General features: G+C 49.5%; 1 protein-coding gene across 5 annotated transcripts in view; it reads left to right on the top strand.

Moving 5' to 3' along the window:
* PIK3R6 (phosphoinositide-3-kinase regulatory subunit 6) overlaps positions 1-15,019 on the top strand; it is a 134,471-nt gene that overhangs the window by 30,049 nt on the left and 89,403 nt on the right. Inside the window, exons 1-2 of one of the 5 annotated variants that reach the window (XM_089662676.1) lie at positions 5,273-5,402; positions 5,588-5,624. The exons of 3 other annotated variants lie outside the window; for them this stretch is intronic. The gene's annotated coding sequence lies outside the window, so the exon portion shown is untranslated. Of the gene's footprint in view, positions 1-5,227; positions 5,403-5,587; positions 5,625-15,019 lie in introns of those variants that run through there. One more of the 5 variants, XM_089662673.1, reaches the window with a different exon arrangement.

A 15,019-nucleotide genomic window follows, 5' to 3' on the forward strand; every position in this document is an offset into this window, starting at 1 on the left:
TCCAAGTATACCACGTCCACCGCCACCCCTCTGTCCAAGTATACCACGTCCACAGCCACCCCTCTGTCCAAATATACCACGTCCACTGCCACCCCTCTGTCCAAGTATACCAAGTCCACCGCCACCCCTCTGTCCATATATACCACGTCCACCGCCACCCCTCTGTCCAAGTATACCACGTCCACCGCCACCCCTCTGTCCAAATATACCACGTCCACCGCCACCCCTCTGTCCAAGTATACCACGTCCACCGCCTCCCCTCTGTCCAAATATACCACGTCCACCGCCACCCCTCTGTCCAAGTATACCACGTCCACCGCCACCCCTCTGTCCAAGTATACCACGTCCACCGCCACCCCTCTGTCCAAATATACCACGTCCACCGCCACCCCTCTGTCCAAGTATACCACGTCCACCGCCACCCCTCTGTCCAAGTATACCGCGTCCACCGCCACCCCTCTGTCCAGGTATACCACGTCCACCGCCACCCCTCTGTCCAAGTATGCCACGTCCACAGCCACCCCTCTGTCCAAATATACCACGTCCACCGCCACCCCTCTGTCCAAGTACACCACGTCCACCGCCACCCCTCTGTCCAAGTATACCAAGTCCACCGCCACCCCTCTGTCCATATATACCACGTCCACCGCCACCCCTCTGTCCAAGTATTCCACGTCCACCGCCACCCCTCTGTCCAAGTATACCACGTCCACCGCCACCCCTCTGTCCAAGTATACCACGTCCACCGCCTCCCCTCTGTCCAAATATACCACGTCCACCGCCACCCCTCTGTCCAAGTATACCACGTCCACCGCCACCCCTCTGTCCAAGTTTACCACGTCCACCGCCACCCCTCTGTCCAAATATACCACGTCCACCGCCACCCCTCTGTCCAAGTATACCACGTCCACCGCCTCCCCACTGTCCAAATATACCACGTCCACCGCCTCCCCACTGTCCAAATATACCACGTCCACCGCCACCCCTCTGTCCAAGTATACCACGTCCACAGCCACCCCTCTGTCCAAGTATACCACGTCCACCGCCACCCCTCTGTCCAAGTATACCACGTCCACCGCCACCCCTCTGTCCAAATATACCACGTCCACCGCCACCCCTCTGTCCAAGTATACCGCGTCCACCGCCACCCCTCTGTCCAAGTATACCGCGTCCACCGCCACCCCTCTGTCCAGGTATACCACGTCCACCGCCACCCCTCTGTCCAGGTATACCACGTCCACCGCCACCCCTCTGTCCAAGTATACCACATCCACCGCCACCCCTCTGTCCAAGTATACCGCGTCCACCGCCACCCCTCTGTCCAGGTATACCACGTCCACAGCCACCCCTCTGTCCAAGTATACCACATCCACCGCCACCCCTCTGTCCAAGTATACCGCGTCCACCACCACCCCTCTGTCCAAGTATACCACATCCACCGCCACCCCTCTGTCCAAGTATACCACGTCCACCGCCGCCCCTCTGTCCAAGTATACCGCGTCCACCGCCGCCCCTCTGTCCAAGTATACCACGTCCACCGCCGCCCCTCTGTCCAAGTATACCACGTCCACCGCCACCCCTCTGTCCAAGTATACCACGTCCACCGCCACCCCTCTGTCCAAGTATACCACGTCCACCGCCACCCCTCTTTCCAAGTATACCACGTCCACCGCCACCCCTCTGTCCAAGTATATCACGTCCACAGCCACCCCTCTGTCCAAGTATACCACGTCCACAGCCACCATTCTGTCCAAGTATACCGCGTCCACTGCCACCCCTCTGTTCAAGTATACCGCGTCCACCGCCACCCCTCTGTCCAAGTATACCGCGTCCACAGCCACCCCTCTGTCCAAGTATACCGCGTCCACTGCCACCCCTCTGTCCAAGTATACCGCGTCCACCGCCACCCCTCTGTCCAAGTATACCGCGTCCACCGCCACCCCTCTGTCCAAGTTTACCACGTCCACCGCCACCCCTCTGTCCAAGTTTACCACGTCCACCGCCACCCCTCTGTCCAAGTATACCACGTCCACCGCCTCCCCTCTGTCCAAATATACCGCGTCCACCGCCACCCCTCTGTCCAAGTATACCGCGTCTACCGCCACCCCTCTGTCCAAATATACCGCGTCCACCGCCACCCCTCTGTCCAAGTATACCGTGTCCACTGCCACCCCTCTGTCCAAATATACCGTGTCCACCGCCACTCCTCTGTCCAAGTATACCGTGTCAACCACCACCCCTCTGTCCAAGTATACCACATCCACCACCCCTCTGTCCAAGTATACCACGTCCACCGCCACCCCTCTGTCCAAGTATACCACGCCCACCACCCCTCTGTCCTAGTATACCACATCCACCACCCCTCTGTCCAAGTATACCACGTCCACCGCCACCCCTCTGTCCAAGTATACCACGCCCACCACCCCTCTGTCCAAGTATACCACATCCACCACCCCTCTGTCCAGGTATACCACGTCCACAACCACCCCTCTGTCCAAGTATACCATGCCCACCACCCCTCTGTCCAAGTATACCACACCCACCACCACCCCTCTGTCCAAGTATACCACGTCCACCACCCCTCTGTCCAAGTATACCATGCCCACCACCCCTCTGTCCAAGGTTTTGCTCACCTCCTCATAAAAAGAAATCAGATTTGTTTGACAACTTCTGTCTTTCATGAATCCATGCTGTCTGTTGCTTAAAATATTTTTTTCCAGCAAGAACTCCTCTATGTGGTCTTTTATTAAACTCTCCAGTATCTTCCCAACTATAGAAGTTACACTAACAGGTCTATAATTACTTGGGAAAGATTTTGACCCCTTTTTAAATATTGGCCCCACATTGGCCTTATACTACTTTTCTATCTTAACTTCTCACTCAACCATAAAGTAACATTGAATGAAGTAAATATAAACTGGTACCTATCTGTAGCCCTTTCCTCTACAGCCTCATAAAACACACAGGTCAAAGGCTTTTTGTCAGCTGCAGCAGGCAGGGGGCGAGGATCTGATGTCACACACTGCACAGACTAGAGAGGAGTGCAAGCTGAGACCACAGTGGAGGGAATTTACACCCCCCCTACACACTCTTATAGGGAACAGACTAGAGAGGAGTGCAAGCTGAGACCACAGTGGAGGGAATTTACACCCCCCCTACACACTCTTATAGGGAAACATGCACAGCTGAGGCCATCAGTCACCTGCTGTGTGCTGGAGGAGGACAGGGCCGATTCCCGAGATTGTCTAGTGTCCACATACCCTCTTGAGAGTGAATCATGCAGGTAGCAGAGGAGGGAAACAGCAGAGAGAAATCACACTTGATGCTCCAGACTGAGATGAGTACACACTATAGAGCAGGGGTACTGAATTCAAATTCATGGAGGTCTGGTGGGGGGGGGGTGTTACACACAATCCCATGATTGTGTATAATACTGACAGGCAGACTCCTGCCTGTCAAGTGGAAGCTGTCGGGTGGCTGTGCTGTTGCCCGATTGCTTCCACACCCCCCAGAAGCAGCGCACCCCCCCCCCCCGGTGCTGGCGGGTGGAGGGGTCAGAGGAGAGCAGGGGCAGACTGACCATTTGGAAATTCGGGCACTGCCCGAGGGCCCGGGGTCAGTAGGGGGCCCCATGAGATACCCCTGGTACCTTTTTCATAGGCTTTTTTGAGTTTGGGCAAGGACACAGGGGCCCCATGATCCCCTATTGCCCGGGGGCCCCATGAGTTGTCAGTCCGCCCCTGGAGGAGAGAGAACACACATCTGCTCTCCTCCCTTCTGCATCGTGTAAGCTTTGTTGCGTACTTCCGGGTCACTTCTGTCACTTTCCCCAGCTAGAATAGCCGGGGAGGAATGTATTGCAATGCAATCCAGTGGAGCACGAAGGACTCCGCATGTCTTGATAAAGAGAACCTGACACCTAAAAATCATCATATAGGGAACTTTGTGTCCCCAATGTGATAAAAAAAAGTTTTTTCTTATTGCAAAAAAAAAGTTACACCCAAGCACATAACATCCCGTCCCAAAAATTTTGAGCCCCCCACACATACCCACATACGAATGTGAAAGTATTTGCTGGGGGCACCTACGCGTCAAAATGTCAATTGCGATATACATGTTACATATCACCGCAGGCGCCAGAGTGAGAGCGATAATTTTAGAACCAAACCTCCTCTGTAACACTAAACTGATGACCTGTAGGGGGCTTTTGAAGAGTCGCCTATAGAAAATATAGGGTACTGAAGTTTGTCGCCATTCCTCAGGAGCACACAAATTTGAGGTTCGACATGTTAGGTATCTATTTACTCGGTGCAACCTCCTATTTTATATTTTCCCAAAAAATGTGGGTAATGTATTGCATTTTCTTTGCCCTAAAATTCACATTAGTGTGTTTTGTACTGAAATTTTGCATTTCTCAGATCTTTGCGGTAATATTGTGTGACTTAAAAAATTGTAACTACCACTATTTTATTGCCTAGGATGTCTGCTTTCAGAAAATATATCATGTTTGGGGGTTTTTGAGTAATCTTCAGGCCTAAAATGGCTCTGACAGCGAAAAGGTTAATGCACACAATGTTGTTACTAAAATGCTGCGTGTGTCTTTTTCTCGGTGCGAACCTCTTCTAGTGATTTGTAGTGTTCCTTTTCTGCTGACCATGGTAGGTATTTGAACAGGGTACGAAAATGTGAAATATGGAGAGCCATCCACATTTTTTGGTAAATAGGCGAAGACATGACCCATAGTGGGGTAGGGAGGTGTCATTATCTACAAATGTTGGCGCTAAAAGCCGTCTGGTCAATACCGTCTTAGAAAATGACGAGATTTGCTGCGTAACACCAGAGTGGTCACCACGGGGTTGTAAATACTCAATGTTTCCGCTAGCTGGTGGGAAATCCAGTTAACTTGGAACTTCGGCATTAATGTTTGATGGGCAGGAATATTGATCCCAGGAAAAGCTTTAAATATTCCATTAGAAGTGGTAACTTTTATCTCCGCATGAGCTGCTGCGGAATGTTAACCCCTACGCAGTGACAGCATCAGCGGGTGCCGCACGGCCTCGCCAGGACCCGGGTATGAATGGGTTAAGCGCAGGCAATATAATATGGAAGTGTGAGGGATTTTTTTGACTCCCTCCCTCTTCTTCACAGCCCGGCGCAGCTTGAGATTGTCCCCGGACTGACAATCCCCCTTATTAGGGCTGTGAAAAGTCCTTTATGAAGAGCGGAGTGGGAGACAAACCACTCATTATATCCACTGGTAGTGAGTCAGATAGGAGCCCAGATGTGCCGGCGTCTCTTGTTCTGCTTCTTGGTGTTTGGCTTTTATTGTGGATGGGAGCTGCGTGCTGGGATCCTGAAGACCCAGGTAGGTCATGCATGTTGACCTGATCCCCAAGATCCGGGTAGGTCAAGCATGTTAACCTGATCCCCAAGACCCGGGTAGGTCAAGCATGTTGACCTGATCCCCAAGACCCGGGTAGGTCATGCATGTTAACCTGATCTCCTAGACCCAGGTAGGTCAAGCATGTTAACCTGATCCCCTAGACCCGGGTAGGTCATGCATGTTAACCTGATCCCCAAGACTCAGGTAGGTCAAGCATGTTGACCTGATCCCCAAGACCCAGGTAGGTCAAGCATGTTAACCTGATCTCCTAGACCCAGGTAGGTCAAGCATGTTAACCTGATCCCCTAGACCCGGGTAGGTCATGCATGTTAACCTGATCCCCAAGACTCAGGTAGGTCAAGCATGTTAACCTGATCCCCAAGACCCGGGTAGGTCATGCATGTTAACCTGATCCCCAAGACCCGGGTAGGTCATGCATGTTAACCTGATCCCCAAGACCCGGGTAGGTCATTCATGTTAACCTGATCCCAAGACCCAAGTAGGTCAAGCATGTTAACCTGATCCCCAAGACCCGGGTAGGTCATGCATGTTAACCTGATCCCCAAGACCCGGGTAGGTCATGCATGTTAACCTGATCCCCAAGACCCGGGTAGGTCATTCATGTTAACCTGATCCCAAGACCCAAGTAGGTCAAGCATGTTAACCTGATCCCCAAGACCCGGGTAGGTCATGCATGTTAACCTGATCCCCAAGACCCGGGTAGGTCATGCATGTTAACCTGATCCCCAAGACCCGGGTAGGTCATGCATGTTAACCTGATCCCCAAGACTCAGGTAGGTCAAGCATGTTAACTTGATCCCGAAGATCCAGGTAAGTCATGCATGTAACCTGATCCCCAAGACCCAGGTAGGTCAAGCATGTTAACCTGATCCCCAAGACCCATTTAGGTCATGCATGTTAACCTGATCCCCAAGACCTGGGTAGGTCATGCATGTTAACCTGATTCCAAGACCCAGATAGATCAAGCATGTTAACCTGATCCCCAAGCCCCAGGTAGGTCATGCATGTTAACCTGAGCCCCAAGACCCAGGTAGGTCATGCATGTTAACCTGAGCCCCAAGACCCAGGTAGGTCACGCATGTTAACCTGATCCCCAAGACCTAGGTAGGTCATGCATATTAACCTGTGGTCTGCAGATATTGAGGAACTGCAAATCCCAGCATGCATACTGACAGTATGATCTTAGCAGTCATAGGGCAACATGTTGTGCAGCACACATCTTTTGATATTTACTATAAATTGCCAAAATGTACAATGTTGCAGTTTGATCCTGGGGGGGGGGGGGGGAGTTGGGGAAGAGACTAAGGAAATGCTCCCTGCTGCCTGCAGCATACTGATGACACATGCCTAGGCACAGTTTCTATAGTATAGTTGTATGTAGTGACATGTTAGGAATGTGTTTATGCAGTGTTATAATGTTACTGAAAGGTCCCTGAAGGCAGGTTTTCCATCTTTTGTTCATTTGTTGTAAAGCCCTTGTGGCTGCAACTATGACCGGCAGGGCTACAGACCCCTTTATATTGTTCAGCCACCTGTTTTCAGCAAAGCCATCAAGCACACTTAGGTTGAACCACATCCAATCCGCATGACATGTGAAATTGCTTCCTATAATGCCTATTCACATATGTCCGCTGCGCTGGCAGTGCGGAATCAGTGCGGTTTGAAAAAGAGTCCTGTGCAAATTCTGAGCAGCACCATCAGGTTCAGGTGCGGATTACAGACTACTGACTTCTATGAGAACAGTTCCTGAACCGCATACGTGTGAACAGGATAAAATCCTGACCTGAACCTGATGTAAACCTGACCTGAACCACTGAACAACTTGTTGTGAAACCTGAGCTTCAATCCGCAATGCACATGTGGAGACTCCAGCTTTGGCAGCCTGGCTTCAGAAGCCCATTGGATCCTCAGAATCATCACCGTGTAACTCCTGGCTACAGCCATAATTCGATGGGCTTCCACCGAGGACTGAAAATCATAGACGTCATTAACCACTTGCCCTCCTGAGGTTCTCCCCCCCCCCCCTTCCTGACCAGGCCATTTTGTGCGTTACGGTGCTGCATTACTTTAACCGACAATTGACTGGTCATGCAACGCTGCACCCAAATGAAATTTACGTCCTTTTTTTCCCACGAATTGAGTTTTCGTTCGGTAGTATTTGATCGCCTGTGCATTTTTTATTTTTTGCGCTATAAAAAATCGACAATTTTGAAAATTTTGAATGCAGGGTCCGGGGAGAGCGGATATAGTAAATGCGGGGTCTGGGGAGAGCGGATATAGTGAATGCATGGTCCGGGGAGAGCGGATATAGTGAATGCAGGGTCCGGGGAGAGCGGATATAGTGAATGCAGGGTCCAGGGAGAGCAGATATAGTGAATGCAGGGTCCGGAGAGAGCGGATATAGTGAATGCGGGGTCTGGGGAGAGCGGATATAGTAAATGCGGGGTCCAGGGAGAGCAGATATAGTGAATGCGGGGTCCGGGGAGAGCGGATATAGTGAATGCGGGGTCCTGGGAGAGCGGATATAGTGAATGCGGGGTCCTGGGAGAGCGGATATAGTGAATGCAGGGTCCGGGGAGAGCAGATATAGTGAATGCGGGGTCCGGGGAGAGCGGATATAGTGAATGCGGGGTCCTGGGAGAGCGGATATAGTGAATGCGGGGTCCGGGGAGAGCGGATATAGTGAATGCAGGGTCCGGGGAGAGCGGATATAGTGAATGCAGGGTCCGGGGAGAGCGGATATAGTGAATGAGGGGTCCGGGGAGAGCGGATATAGTGAATGCGGGGTCCGGGGAGAGCGGATATAGTGAATGCGGGGTCCGGGGAGAGCGGATATAGTGAATGCGGGGTCCGGGGAGAGCGGATATAGTGAATGCAGGGTCCGGGGAGAGCGGATATAGTGAATGCAGGGTCCTGGGAGAGCGGATATAGTGAATGCGAGGTCCGGGGAGAGCGGATACAGTGAATGCAGGGTCCAGGGAGAGCGGATATAGTGAATGCAGGGTCCAGGGAGAGCGGATATAGTGAATGCAGGGTCCGGGGAGAGCGGATATAGTGAATGCAGGGTCCTGGGTATATTGAAAGAAAAGGGGTGCTGTTGCACAGCCCCAGCTGCTTTGGAGGTGCCTGATTCTAAAACTAAACTCCAGGTATGAACACTTTCATTTAATTACATTCCCTAATCACCATAAAGAATATAAATCCATCAAATGCCTTTGCAAACCAGTTTTTACCCTGTGAAAGTAGTGGTGACATCATCACTGTGGCATGCATAACCTGTGCAGGGAGCAGAGCTTTGGGAGGGGCCCTGTAGGACCACCCACTACAGGCCTCCTGCACAAAACTATAGGGGGCGGAGACAAGACCAGTTCCCCTGCACAAGGAGAGAGAGCAGAGCTGTGGGAGGGGCCCAGCAGGACCACCCACTACAGACTGCCTGCAGAAAACTATAGGGGGCGGAAACCAGACCAGTCCCCCTGCACAAAGAGAGAGAGCAGCAGTGAGCAGTCTTTATTACAGGAAGTCCCACACTGGATTACTGCACAGATCTGAAAGAAATACACAAAGATCACCGAGATTCAAGAAGAAGACACAACAAATGTATTTAAACACTATTTGTTTTTTCCAGAGTTCAGCTATTCCGTCCCCCAGCAGTCAGACTCTTTCTAATTAACTAATCACGTTTATCAAACCAAACCTTTGCATGTGTCCTGATCTAATAAAATAAAGCATGCAGGAACACATTACTCTCATTATTACTGTCAAGCTAAGAGAGGGTTTTAAAGAGGAACTCTGCCTAATGCTGTTTGCAACGAAACTGGGTACATAATCCAAATTCCTCCGTAAACACAAAGGAGACCTATCTACTTTGTGTGCTTCAAATGCCTCTACAAATCCTGATGCTACCTTGTAAAGCTGGAAGTGACATCAGTACTGTGCTGTACAGGGGTGTATATACCACAAGGCAAACAAGGCATTTGCCTAGGGCGGCATTTTTCAGTGGGGCAGCACCACCCGCCTGAAAGAAGGGATGGAAGAAGGGGCACAGGCAGCTTGGGGACCAAGTGGGATCTGAGAGAGGCTGCGGGCTGCTTGATTCGTTCTCGGGAATGTCCAGAGCTGTGAAGGTGAATGTCTTTCTCTCTCCCGCTGGGAGGGGAGTGGCTGGTGTATGGGGGGCGATGGTAGTGGAAGGCTGTCTTGGGTGGGGGGTCAGGTGTGTTGTTGGTCAATGTCAGGCTCTCGCCATTGGGGGGGATTTTGTGTTGCCTAGGGCAGCACAAAACATAAATAGACCACTGGTGCTGTACATATCCTGTGCACACAGCAGAGCTGTGGGAGGGGCACAGCAGTCTCCACCCACTACAGCCTTTAGAAAACTACAAGACCAGCTGCCCTGCACAAGGAAAAAAAGCAGAGCTGTGGGAGGGGCCCAGCAGGCTCCACCTACTACATGCTGCTTAAAAAAAAACAAAAAACACAAGGGGGTGGAGACCAGACCAGTCCCCCTGCACAAGGAAAGAGAGCAGCAGTGAGCGGTCTTCATTACAGGACGTCTGACACAGGATCACTGCACAGATCTGGAAGAAATACACAAAGTTCACTGAGATTCAAGAAGACAGATGACTCTTCCATGGATGGGCTGTCGGTCCACAGGAAGCTCTACAGCATTTTAAGACCAACTGTGCAAAATGCTTTACTTCCATTTAAACAGTTGTAAGCAGCGCTTTACAAGATGAGGGCAAACAGTACAGTTACAATACAATTGAATGCAGGAGGAATCAGAGGGCCCTGCCCCTCAGAGCTTACGATCTAAAAGTATATATACCACTAAAGCTTAGCCAAAAGGCAGCCATAAGGCACAGTAGGCTCCTGTCTATAGGCACCATCTTGGGAGGGGCACCTTCCATTGTCACTTTACCAGGAGCGCTGCTGAATCCCTGCAAACATAGTTGCCGTATTTGCTTGTCAATACATTGTATCGGCATCATTTTGTCAACAATGTATTTGTAACCTTTTTGTATGCAGATCAAATGAGTCTTCTTTAGGCCCCGTTCCCGCTACGTGATTTTCAAAGCGTGATGCTCACGCAACTCTGTGTGTTGCACAGGGCTAGTCCATTTACGCGAATGGCCTGCCCTATATTTGCGTTTGTCACCCAAAAAGAAGCACCCGTTCCTTTATTTGGGGGTACCAAGCTTTGCATGATTTTTTAAAGGCACGTATTGCCACAGTATGCTTTTGCACAACAATCCCGCGAGAATCCCATCGTGTTTGGGATGCCATTAACCTCTTGCCGTCCACCTGCTGTTTATAAACGGCAGGGATGGTGGCAGTCCAGGGGCGGGTTGCCGTTCATAATCGGCACCCGCCTTTTCTAGCTGGGAGCGCGCACCACCGCGATCCGGTGCCCGCTGTGTCCTCCGGACACAGTGAAACACCGATCATCGGACGGGACCTCTGTACGAGGTCCCGATCATGTGATCACTGATTGGCCAATCAGTGATCACATGCAAAGTAGTAAGCAAGATGTCACTTGTGACATCATTGCTTACTACGTGTGAAATCTGTGAATGATCACAGAGGTCACATGGTACAGGGCTATTCACAACAGCCTTGTACCATGTGACAAGCTCTGACCAATCACAGCTCACTCAGTATTTCTCAATGACTGCAAGAATGCAGACAGAGAGAAAGAGAAATGATTGCTTTTACAATCTATATGGGTGTAAAAGCAATCAGTGTAAAAAAAAAAAAAAAAAAAATCTTCATCACAACCCACAAGTAGTACAGTGTTACCATGGTGACACTGTACTGCTAGGGTGACAGTATGTAAAAAAAATAAATAAATAAAAAATAATAATATAAAAAAATTAAATAAAAATGTAAAAAAAAATGTTTAAAAATTATAATTTTTGGTTATAAACTAATTTGGATTTTTTGTTTTTTACTAAAAAAATAACGGAATAAATTTTGGCCAAGATTTATGATGAAATATTATTTATTTGCAAAATTTTATTTAAAAAAAACACTTTTTTTCAAAATTTTTGGACTTTTTCATTTACATAGTAAAAAAATAAAAATCCCAGCGGTGAATAAATACCACCAAAATAAAGCTTTATCTGTCTTGAAAAAATGGTAAAAAATTCATATGGGTACAGTGTTGCATGACCGCGCATTTGTCATTCAAAGAGTGATAGCGCTGAAAGCTGAAAATTGCCCTGGTCAGGAAGGGGGTAAAAGTGTCCGGACAGGAAGTGGTTAACCCCCCTGACGGTATTCCCGAGTGTAGCTCGGGGTAAAGTTTCAGCACCACAAGCGGTAACCCCCCCCCGAGCTACACTCGGGAATACACTGCAGCGTTGCTCTGGGATCCCTCCAGCACTTACCTTGTCCTGCGCTCCTGCGATGTTCCTCCTGCAGTGTCCCCAGTAATGTCCTCCGGCTGATGCCGGCATCCATCTTCCGGGTTCGGTTCCCTGTGACGTCGGGAAGTACGGGGGACGGAACTGGCGGGAAATTCAGAAATTTTAAAAGTGACATTCACTAATACACTAAAATCACATAGTATAACATTCCTGTATCAAACCATTTCACATACATTTTGTCCCGAGTGCTTTGTCCGGCGCCCTGCCTGCATTTTTACTGTTCTTTCTGCCTGGAAACTGAGAAACGTCCATGGCGCCCAAAAAGCGCCCCTTTAGGTCAGACGCGGTTTTAGACCGGCTAGAGAACAGCGATAGTAAATCAGAACCACTTGCAGAATTGAGTGATAATGATTCGTGGGGGAAATTCCTCATCAGACACTGAAAACGATTCTGCGACTTTGCTCAGCGATGTGCGAACTTGGCGCTATATTTCACATTTCAGTGTTTTTGGTTTGATTATATTATTGAATTACATTTATTATTATTTTTTATGATTATTATATTAAAATTTATGATTTCGTGTTTCAAATTTTTATCATACCCGGGATGTTTACTAGACTCTTGTTCGGACAGATTTCAGTGAGTTATTCCTAAGAATTACAGGCCTACAATAAAAAAACAACAAATTTCCATGCAAAAAAATGTACCGCTTTGAGCACAGAAATACGGACATAATCAGACCGCTAGGAAGGCTACAAATTTATTGAAAAGAAAAATGTGGGGAAAAATGCACCGAAACGGATCAAAAACTGCACCAGACCGCTAGGGAGGTTAACGGACAATGACGTGCGGCGCACATTGCCATTTGATTTGGAAATGTGGCAATTCTGCCTGCGATTCCAAATTGTGAATGGAGCCATAACAAGGGCTTTGCGTTCACCAGTGAGTACAGTGCAGACCAAACACCACATGTGTGTTGCTGGTGAATGTGCGACGGATCCAGTGATCTAAAAAAAGCGCAGGTTCCTGCACCCCCCCTGTATTTATACACCCCCCCTCTTGGTTTCCCCTCTTCTCAGTGTTGCAGGTGTTCAAATTTTTTTTTTAACTTCTAACTTTTTTTTGTATGTGTGAGTTATTTTCAGCCCGTGGCGGTTGAGCCGCCTGTCGCTTGTGACAAACTTGTGACTGCTGTGAATATCAGTAATTGTTGTTCTGCTGATAACCAGCGCTAACCCGCTGCAGATTTGGGGTTTTCTCTTCATCCCCAGGCGACGTTCACACAGAACAGTTCGGCGGCTTTTATCAGAATTTGTGAACTTTTTTTTTTTTCAGCGGATATTTTTAAAATCGCACCTCCAGAAAATCCTGGTAAATCGGGAAGGTTATTGGGTGCCCATGGGACAGGAGAAAGTAAGGAACAATGGACAAAGAGTTTGTAATCCAGCCTTGTCCTTGTTTGTCTATATAAAGTTCCAGGATACTCAAGGTCGGGTTCACGGGGGACGAGGGGGTGGGAAAGGATGGGCTGCGGGTCCACAGGAAACTCTGCGGCATTCAAAAACCATCCGTGTGAAACGCTTCACTTCCATTTAAACAGTTTAATGATTAATGTAGCCAGACACCTGCCGGAGGAACCTCCAGCCTTCTCATAGGACTAGTGTGCTTAGTTCAGAGAACTATTGCACCTTCTTCTTTTATTAAAGTCTTAAAGAAGAATTCCGGGTAAAAAAAAAATTTCCCATGCAGTGGGGCTGTGCCCGTACTGCATGGGTTAAACGCTTGTTTTTGTCTAGGGGTTCTCAAAGCTTAGATATACTTACCTAATCCGTGGATCCTCCGAGCACGAGATCGGTCCCCGCCGCTACTGCCCCCCTGCACGCTAGTGGCCTTGTAACTAGGCTGTTCCTGACGTCATCACGCCTGTAGACCAGCTCCAGACATAAGGACGACAGGAACAGTCCCCACACGCTAGCGGTCTTGTTAATGGGTTGTTCCTGACATCATCACACCTGTAGACCGGCTCCAGACATAAGGATGACAGGAACAGTCCCCACACGCTAGCGGTCTTGTGAATGGGTTGTTCCTGACGTCATCACGCCTGTAGACTGGCTCCAGACATAAGGACAACAGGAACAGTCCCTGAACAATAGCGGTCTTTTGAATGGGTTGTTCCTGATGTCATCACACCCGTAGACCAGCTCCAGACATAAGGAAGACGGGAACAGTCCCCACACGCTAGCGGTCTTGTGAATGGGTTGTTCCTGACGTCATCACACCTTTAGACCGGCTCCAGACATAAGGACAACAGGAACAGTCCCTGAACACTAGCAGTCTTTTGAATGGGCTGTTCCTGATGTCATCATGCCCGTAGACCAGCTCCAGACATAAGGACGACAGGAACAGTCCCCGCATGCTAGCGGTCTTGTGAATGGGTTGTTCCTGACATCATCACGCCTGTAGACCGGCTCCAGACATAAGGACGCCAAGAACAGTCCCTGAACACTAGCGGTCTTGTGAATGGGCTGTTCTTGACGTCATCACGCCTGTAGACCAGCTCAAGACGTGAGGATGGCAGAAATAGTCCCCGCACGCTAGCAGTCTTGTGAATGGGTTGTTCCTGATGTCATCACACCTGTAGACCGGCTCCAAACATGAGGATGGCAGGAACAGTCCACCAGTGGACGTGGGGGAGCGCTGTTTTATGGAGGATCAGAGGATGGGGTAAGTATAGCTTTTTTCTGAGCCCCTGGACAAAACAAGCTTTTAACCCATGCAGTGCGGGGTTAAGAAATTTTGCAAATAAGTAATTTTTCTTCTTCCCTGATGTGCTCAGGTGAGGCTGCACTGATGGACACTAATAGGCTGTCCTGATGGGCACTGATGAGGCTGCTCTGATGAACACTGATGAGGCTGCACTGATGGGCACTGAGGAGGCTGCACTGATGGGCACTGAGGAGGCTGCACTGATGGGCACTGATAAGGCTGCACTGATGGGCACTAATATACTGCATTGATAGGGCTGCACTGAAGGGCACTGATGAGGCTGCACTGATGGGCACTGATATACTGCAGTGATAGGGCGGCACTGATGATCAGAGCCCTGATTATCAGTGTAAACCATGTACTGACAGTTTTGTCGGTAAACGGCTTTCCTTTCCTAACAGACAGAGCGTGATCGGACACATCTGATCACATGGTAAAGGGCAGCTGTGATTGGGGAATTACAAGAGCAATTAAAAGAGTG

Source organism: Staurois parvus, unplaced genomic scaffold (genome assembly GCF_062004578.1).
Source record: "Staurois parvus isolate SC_StPar_1 unplaced genomic scaffold, SC_StPar_1.0 ptg001519l, whole genome shotgun sequence".
Classification (NCBI taxonomy): domain Eukaryota; kingdom Metazoa; phylum Chordata; class Amphibia; order Anura; family Ranidae; genus Staurois; species Staurois parvus.